The sequence below is a fragment of the Macrobrachium nipponense genome, chromosome 12 (genome assembly GCF_015104395.2).
Source record: "Macrobrachium nipponense isolate FS-2020 chromosome 12, ASM1510439v2, whole genome shotgun sequence".
Classification (NCBI taxonomy): domain Eukaryota; kingdom Metazoa; phylum Arthropoda; class Malacostraca; order Decapoda; family Palaemonidae; genus Macrobrachium; species Macrobrachium nipponense.
Window position 1 is genome coordinate 30088998 of NC_087205.1, and position 8096 is coordinate 30097093.

General features: G+C 38.0%; 1 protein-coding gene and 1 long non-coding RNA gene across 2 annotated transcripts in view; one reads left to right on the plus strand and one right to left on the minus strand.

The window, feature by feature from the left end:
• Positions 1 to 8096, minus strand: part of LOC135224449 (uncharacterized) — a 289668-nt gene that overhangs the window by 198786 nt on the left and 82786 nt on the right. The window lies entirely within an intron of this gene.
• Positions 1 to 8096, plus strand: part of LOC135224448 (scavenger receptor class F member 1-like) — a 315394-nt gene that overhangs the window by 168870 nt on the left and 138428 nt on the right. The gene's annotated exons all lie outside the window — the stretch shown is intronic.

An 8096-nucleotide genomic window follows, 5' to 3' on the forward strand; every position in this document is an offset into this window, starting at 1 on the left:
AATGAAAGCCATCTCCTATATGCTCTGATTTTATTTCATTTTTTGCAAAATTGTTCTAAATAACCTGTGTTTTTTCCATGCAAAGTTATGCGTGTTGTTTGTGTATACATGTAAGGGTTATCTACAATACTCCTCAAAATCGAATCCATAAATTCGGCATCAAATTCTAAGAGCTGGCATTAGCGTAGGCATGGTCTATATCAAAGAGCATTTGTTTCATTTTGAAATCCCTATAATATGTGTGACGATACGCATCTCTAGATTAGACCTATGTCTATCATATCGGTCCAGTGATAACCACAAATATCCAACCGCCGGCCGTTCCTTCGTCGGTTGAACGGAACGACCTTTACATATGCGTTTCCAAAACAAGACCATATAAATGCAACGAAATTTCGTGAAAGGGAGTTTCCGTTCCGGCGACACGAACGCGGCGGGAGAGTAAGTGCAATCTCTCCCTCGTGGGCTGTAAAGTCCGCTTTTATGTCCCTTCCCGCATATGATGGAGTCCATCTCTGATGTCAAAGTGTGTCAGCTCATATGGAGGGTGTAGATTTCCCCAGCTTTATTTTTTTCTTTTTATTTTCTTTGAAGCTTTCATCTTCATTCCCAAGCTTCGGATCTATTTATGAGACTCCTCTCAAAGCCTCACGCATCCGCAAAACGACTTTTAAAGTATGTGCGTTTCATTCCTGGTCTATCTACGTTCTTTTATAAGTCTGGCACTTTACCTTCAATATCATTGGTTTACTTTGCGCAAGAAATCACAATATTACTACATTTCTAATTTATTCTGTGTTGACCTTGAAATATGTTCACTCAGCTTCACATATGGCCTTACTCTTGCACAATTTTTTTTTTAAATCCAGTGATCACACATTTCTATATATGCAAATGTTGTGTAATGTACAAGTGTATGTGGTATCTGAAAGCAATGGTTGAACTTCATACGAGAGAGTAGCTATGAAATAGAAAAGAAATCCCATATAGGCACCATTGTTCATAGTGGTACTAATAATAATAGTAATCAGAATAAGAAGATATTACGTTGGTGATCTTAATAACGACAGTTATGATGTTGAGGTCGAGTAAAACACCAGTAAAGATAATGGTAATGAAAACTACAAAAACAGCTATTGTAGTGTCAAGTAAAACAAGAACAAAAATAACCTGCAAAGTCGACGCTGATGCCAGTAATAACATCACCAAAAAGTAGTTACAAATAAGAGAAAAAGAGAAGTACAAAGAAGGAACGAATTAGGGAACAAAGCAAAGGGTAATCCGATTATAGCAGCAGTAGAAGTAGCAGTAGTAATAGTAGTAGTAGTAGTAGTGGTGGTAGGGATTTGCCTTTGAAACATCTCCCCGGAAATGGCGGATAGCCAACCAAAGGAATCTTCGTCGCAACCATTTTCAAAACTTTTGGCTTGATGTACAACAACTAAGAATAAGTAAAAAAAAAAAATAATAATAAAGGCGTGGATCCAGCCATTACATGAAGACATTTGGGAGGTATCCTAAAAATACCAAGATTGAAAAAAAATCCCCCAAGATAATAAAATAATTGTACATCTGCCTAGCCTCAACTTACAGGTTTTTACACCGCGCCAGAGGTTGGCACTTAACCATAGGGGGGAGGGGATGGGTAGGTGGCATTAACTTACAGGTTTTTACACGGCTCCATAGGTTGCCACTTTCCCATGGTGGGAGGGAGAAAGGGGTAGGGGATGGGTTGGCAGCATTACCTTACAGTTTTTAAACACAATAGAGGTTTTCACTTTCCCATGGGAGGAGGGGGGAGGAGGGAGGGGATGGGTTGGTGGCATTAACTTACAGGTTTTTACACTGCCTAGAGGTTACCCCTTTCCCAAGGGGGGAGGGGAGAGGAGGTGGGGATGGGTTGCCACTTTCCCATGGTGGGAGGGGGAAGTGGGAGGAATGGGTACGCAACCTTAACTTACGGGTTTTTACACCATGCCAGAGGTTGCCACTTTCCAGGAGGGGAGAGGGGGAGGGGTGGGGATGGGTTTGTGGAATTAACTTACGGGTTTTTACACCATGCCGAGGTTGCCACTTTTCCATGGGGGAGGGGGAGGGGGAGAGGGAGGTGGGAGGTAGGCAGCATTAACTTACGACTTTTTACACCGCGCCAGAGGTTGCCACTTTCCCATAGGGGGAGGGAGAGGGGGAGAGGGAGGGGGGAGGGGATGGGTAGGCGGCATCAACTTTCGGGTTTTTACACCGCACCAGAGGTTGCCACTTTCCCATGGGAGTAAGGGGTAGGGGACGGGGATAGGTAGGTGGCATTAACATACATACATACATACATATATATATATATATATATATAATATATATATATATATATATATATATATATATATATATATATTTGTGTGTGTGTGTGTGTGTGTGTATAGGTATATATCTAATAAAAGGAGCCCATAAAAACACCAAAATATAGAAAGAATAGTACTATATTTCAGAGACTGCTGTCTCCCTCTTCAGGTAGATGAATAAGAAATATTTACAGAAAAGGTGGTATTTATACCAAGAAGTCCATCCACAGGCAAGCTAATTTAGGTCACCCCCGCTGATAATCTTCCTTTAATCTTCTTAAGCGTTGGTTGAATGAAAACCTTGTCTATCGTATCTGAAATCCATGCTCCTTTTGAGATGTTCATTACCTGCCTTTCTTTTATTAAGGCCGATTCCATCATTTGACTCTTGTACCGGCAGTTGCTGCTATAAATTACATGTGACAAATTCCAGTTTATTGTATGGTTATGCTCATTTATATGGTTGAAAATAGCTGAGTTCTGTTCTCCATACCTAACTGACCGTGTGTGTTGTATTAATTTCTGGGAAGTGATTTACCTGTAAATCCGATGTAAGATTGCTCACAGTCCTGGCATGGGCTTTGGTAAACCTCAGTGTCCTTGGGAGATGTCTTTTGTTGGACGTTAATCAGGGATTTGACTAAGGTGTTTGGGTAAGTAAATGCAAAAGGGTTAGATTTTCCAAGGGTCTGAGTCACCTTCTTAATAGTGTCCAGGTGTGGAATTTTTATTTTATTGTTGGGTGTAAGAAAATTGCGTTTGCTTTGTGATTGCTTTCCCAATTCTATGGTCAGGATACTTTAAAGGCGAAAGTTGCTTGTGAATTAGTTCAAATTCTTTTTCCAGGAAATCTGGGGAACAAATTCGTAAGGCTCTTAAGAACAGGTTGCTGGCTACACCTATCTTGATAGCAATGTCGTGATAGCGAAATTAGTGAATGTATGAAAGTGAAAACGTTGGTTTTCTGTATATGGTAAATTTGTATTCTGTCATGTCTCTGATTATTAAAACATCAAGAAAAGGAATTTTGTTGTCTGTTTCCCATTCAATTTAAATTTGATGCTGGTCACTAATGCATTTAATTTTAAGAGGAATTCATTAAAATTGCCCCACTTATTATCCCAAAATGTTAGAATATCATCAACATATCTCATCCACAGCATGTTTTTGGGTTTTATTTCATTTATTACTGTAGTTTCAAAGTATTCCAATCTGTACTTGCTGCGGAGACAGACAACAGAACGACATTCGAACTGCTGCGGAGACAGACAAAAGAACGGCATTCAAACTACTGCGGAGACAGACAACAGAAAGGCATTCGAACTACTGCGGAGACAGACAACAGAACGGCATTTGAACTGCTGCGGAGACAGACAACAGTATGACATTGGAACTGCTGCAGGGACAGACAAAAGAACGACATTCGAACTGCTGTAGAGACAGACAACGGAACGACATTCGAACTGCTGCGGAGACAGACAACAGTACGACATTCGAACTGCTGCAGAGACAGACAATGGAACGACATTCGAACTGCTTCGGAGACAGACAACAGTACGACATTCGAACTGCTGGGGAGACAGATAACAGAACGACATTCGAACCGCTGCAGAGACAGACAATGGAACGACATTCGAACTGCTGCAGAGACAGACAACAGAACGACATTTGAAATGCTGCGGAGACAGACAAACAGAAAGGTCTTGCAGAGACAGACAACAGAAAGGTCTTCGAACTGCTGGAGAGACAGACAGACATAGGTATCTGAACAGCCGGGTGTGGAGAGAGAGAGAGAGAGTGAGAGAGAGAGAGATGCGGGCATTCGAACTGATGTGAAACCGACCGAGAGAACATGACAATATCAAATTAATTTCCACCGATAGATATATTGCCTTTATTGCGTCTCTCAAACAGATGTTGCTGTTGCAAAGCCACCGGAGCATCCTCTCTGTCTCCCGGGAATCCATATGACGTTTATTTGATGAAGTCACTGTTGCGCCCTCTGCATGTGTTCTAGCGTGAGCAATTGTATAAGCACACGATTGCCTAATTATTGGTATTTTAACAGACTCGTTCGTGTGCTGTAATTCGTATCGATGGAATTGCCCTTGTGGACTCGCGTACATTGGTACGCTACTAGTCTTGTATAATTAAAATGAAGGGACTAATCAAGTACCTCGCAAAATCCTCTGTCATTAGGAACCCTTACTACGGTTCTTTTCTATCCTAAAATAATTGTCAATCATACAAATCCAAACAACTGCAAAAACATGTCACAAAAATTAATAACACATCCCAAAGGCCCACAGCTTCGACTATCTTCACTTCTGTGATCCGCATCACGAGACTTGGGATGAACCAGAAAGCGAGATAATCCTATACCGGTGTACAAGGAGCCTCCTAATTTATTCTCGACAAGGACTTCTCCTTCATTATTCATAGAGTCTGTTAGTTCCCGAGGCTACTTTTCTTCCCCCTCTCACACTTTCTTATTTTCAACCGTTAAATTTTTCACGTCTGTTGAAATATCTCATATCTTATTTCAGTGTTAATTGAAGACCCAAATGACTCGGTCCACTTGTGTAAAGTTGGAACTTTTATAAGGATGCGAATAAATTCCTATTCTTGCAACTAAAATAATGACAAGAAGTATTCATTTTTATGTGGACTGCAAGAAAGACACCTAGCGAGAATATAAAAATTAAGTGCAGCTTTTACCTGAAATACATTTTACGCGTAAACTATAAAAAAAAACATTCGAAAATTATACGTGTATATATATAATATATATGTTTATATATACGTATATATGTGTGTTCGTGACCATAGTAAAGAAGAGCCAAACTGATAAAATGTCGCCACCATAGCAAAGGAGAGCCAAACTGATGAAATAAATTTCAGATAATAAATTTTCCCCAGAAAGTTTTTTTTTTGAGAGAGAGAGGGAGAGAGAGAGAGAGAGAGAGAGAGAGAGAGAGAGAGAGAGAGAGAGAGAGAGAGAGAGAGAGTGTGAGTTTGGTGTAGCGGGAGACAGATAATCAGAGCATGAAATATCCTCGTAACTTTCAATTGCTCATTTGTTTTGTTTATTGTAGCGGTTCGAGTGTTATGAATTAATTTTCGTGCCTTAAAAAAATTCTAAAAATCAAACAACGCCAAATCTAATCTCGTCAGTTTTTATTAAGGAGAATTTAAAAATTTCCTTCCACTGCCAAATAATTAAGTACTTTTTTTTTTACCATACAAGTAAACCAACGAAGACAGAACCGAAAGTTTCTTCAGAATACGTAAATTATTTTTATAGATATTGTCACATTCATACTTATAAAATGAAGAAGACGTCATAAAATTTAATCACATATACAGTTTTCTGCATTAAGAATGAATCCTTAACAATAAATTTCTAAAGACAGACCAAGCTTTACTTTCATGCAAACATTCTTGTGTGTTCAATTCCACTGCGTTTGTATTGCCTGTGATTGGTCGTGAGGGTCCACCCATCTCCCCTAACCACTATTGTTTCATGTTCCCTTCTAAGGCTACGCCGAGGATGTTTACTCCCTCTTACCAACCGAGAGGCTTCAGGTTAGATAGACCTGACTGGGTAAAGATATTGTATTTCATAGGAAATCCTATAACAGGGAAACCAAGGCAGTATTTACATAGGTTACTTTCCAAGAACTAGATTAAGGCTTTGATAAATCTCCAGACAGGAAAATGCACGTTGTTATACCTAAAAGAAAATACTTGCAGTATTTTAGTTTTAGCTTATTTTCCTTTTGGGGGAAAAAGCTATGAGATTCTCTCTTACTTCCAATAATATGTAGGAAAAACTTCCTGAACTTTAGCATATCACTACATTTATTTCCCTCAACACCTAATGGTGTATTATACCGTATGACGAACTACAGCGTCTGTGAAAATTTGGATTACTTGTCCTTAATTCATAACCTTTAATAAAAAAAATCATTACATTACCCATAGTTCATTTTTAGTATCTCCTTTCCAGCGGGCATGAAGTATTAAAATGTGAACATTTTCAATTTAAAAAAAAAATTATTACTCAGCATATTTAAGCGTATATAAATGGTTTGTTTACATTAGCGATTCAAGTTACTAGTCCATTGTTGAACTACTTATGTGGAATATTTTTTGTCCTCTGGATCAGTATATCAGCTTATCTATAATTGATTAAATCTTGAATTTATAAGGGCCTTTATTGTTATTCCTTTGCATCACCTCTCTTGCAGTATTCTTGGAAATGACTAAATTTTCGTAATTTGAAAGTTAACATCGCCTAAGAAGAAACACTAATATACCAAACTTTTGTGTGAAAATGATTCAGTTCTCATATATTCAACATGAACCCTTTTTCGAGTTTGTTGAAGTGAAAGCAGAAAAGCTTTCCACTTTTCGTCCCATGCCTTTTCTCAGTTATATTTCTAACATAATATTTACTCTGCCGATGAAAACTGAAACTGGAATTTTTCTTTCCATAAAACTATTCCTCTGGAAATTCGAGATGCCTCTCATTGGCCTGCTAAACAAATACGGTTATTTCACCTTGTACCCTACTACATAGTTTTTGGTCGTTTATTTCTTTACTGTGGCTTTATCTATCCCCTATCATCTAATTTTATTTATGCTTTTTCCAAATTACTGGGCCTTCGGTTAACAAAACGTTAATTTAATCCATTTCAAAACAGATTTCTTCAGTCGTTCATTACCACAACATTCTACACAAGCCAATAAAAATAAGAAAAACAATTAAAATAGAAAGTATTCTTTTTCTAAAAATGTACGCTCTTTGGCGCTAAATAGAATTCTGTTATGTAGATTTTGAAAGTACTTACTTTTTCATTCTCCAACAATATTATGAAACTTTAATGTATCCAAATTATAACTATAAAAACGCCTACAGAACAGCTTTCTTGCATTTATTTCTTAGCATTTAAAATGCAAAATACATCTGCACTATACCCTAGAAAACGGTTACTGCCTGCACTAACAAAATAACTCAGGAAGGCAAGCAAAAACATTTACAGAGTCTGCAAGGGTAGATTACCGATTACAGGTACTGCAAGTGGCTATCCCATTCTTTGTTGGCTACCTTTAATCAAGACACTTGCTACTAAAATTTATTTACCCTAAAAGGGCTTTGTGATGTAGTCTGGTGATGTATTATTTTACTTGCTGCATCACACAACTTCAGTCCGACCCGAAAGTGTCAAGTTTTAAGTGTAACTTTCAAATGGCCCTCGAGCTAAGAGAAATTATAAGTTTTAATGCAAAATTTACCTAAGCAGATGCTCAACCTTCAGCTTCGGCACCTGATTAGCCCCAATAGACTAGCACAAATAATTGTGATCCCATACAATTTAGTAAAGAAATTGCTTTTATCGCTTATTAGAGGATTATATAGTCATGAATAGGAAACACTGAATTGTGCCAGAAATGAGACATCCATTTTCCTTAAAGTTACGAATCTCCCAACTTAAGAGACTTATGGCTAATAAGAGGATTGCTCTACCACAAGGGTCAAGACTAGAAAATTTACTTCCCCAAACATCAATGCGAGACAATGATTGCCCTCTTGCAATGTAAAGAAGTATTTTAGATAGAAACTACCCCACAGGGATAGTTTTTAAGTTGGTGACTTATTTTAAGGTGTCAACAGAGATCCACACAAATACAGTTCATTATGAACTCAAGCAGTATTGTCATTTAACTTTACATCCTAAAACATTTAAGAATCAT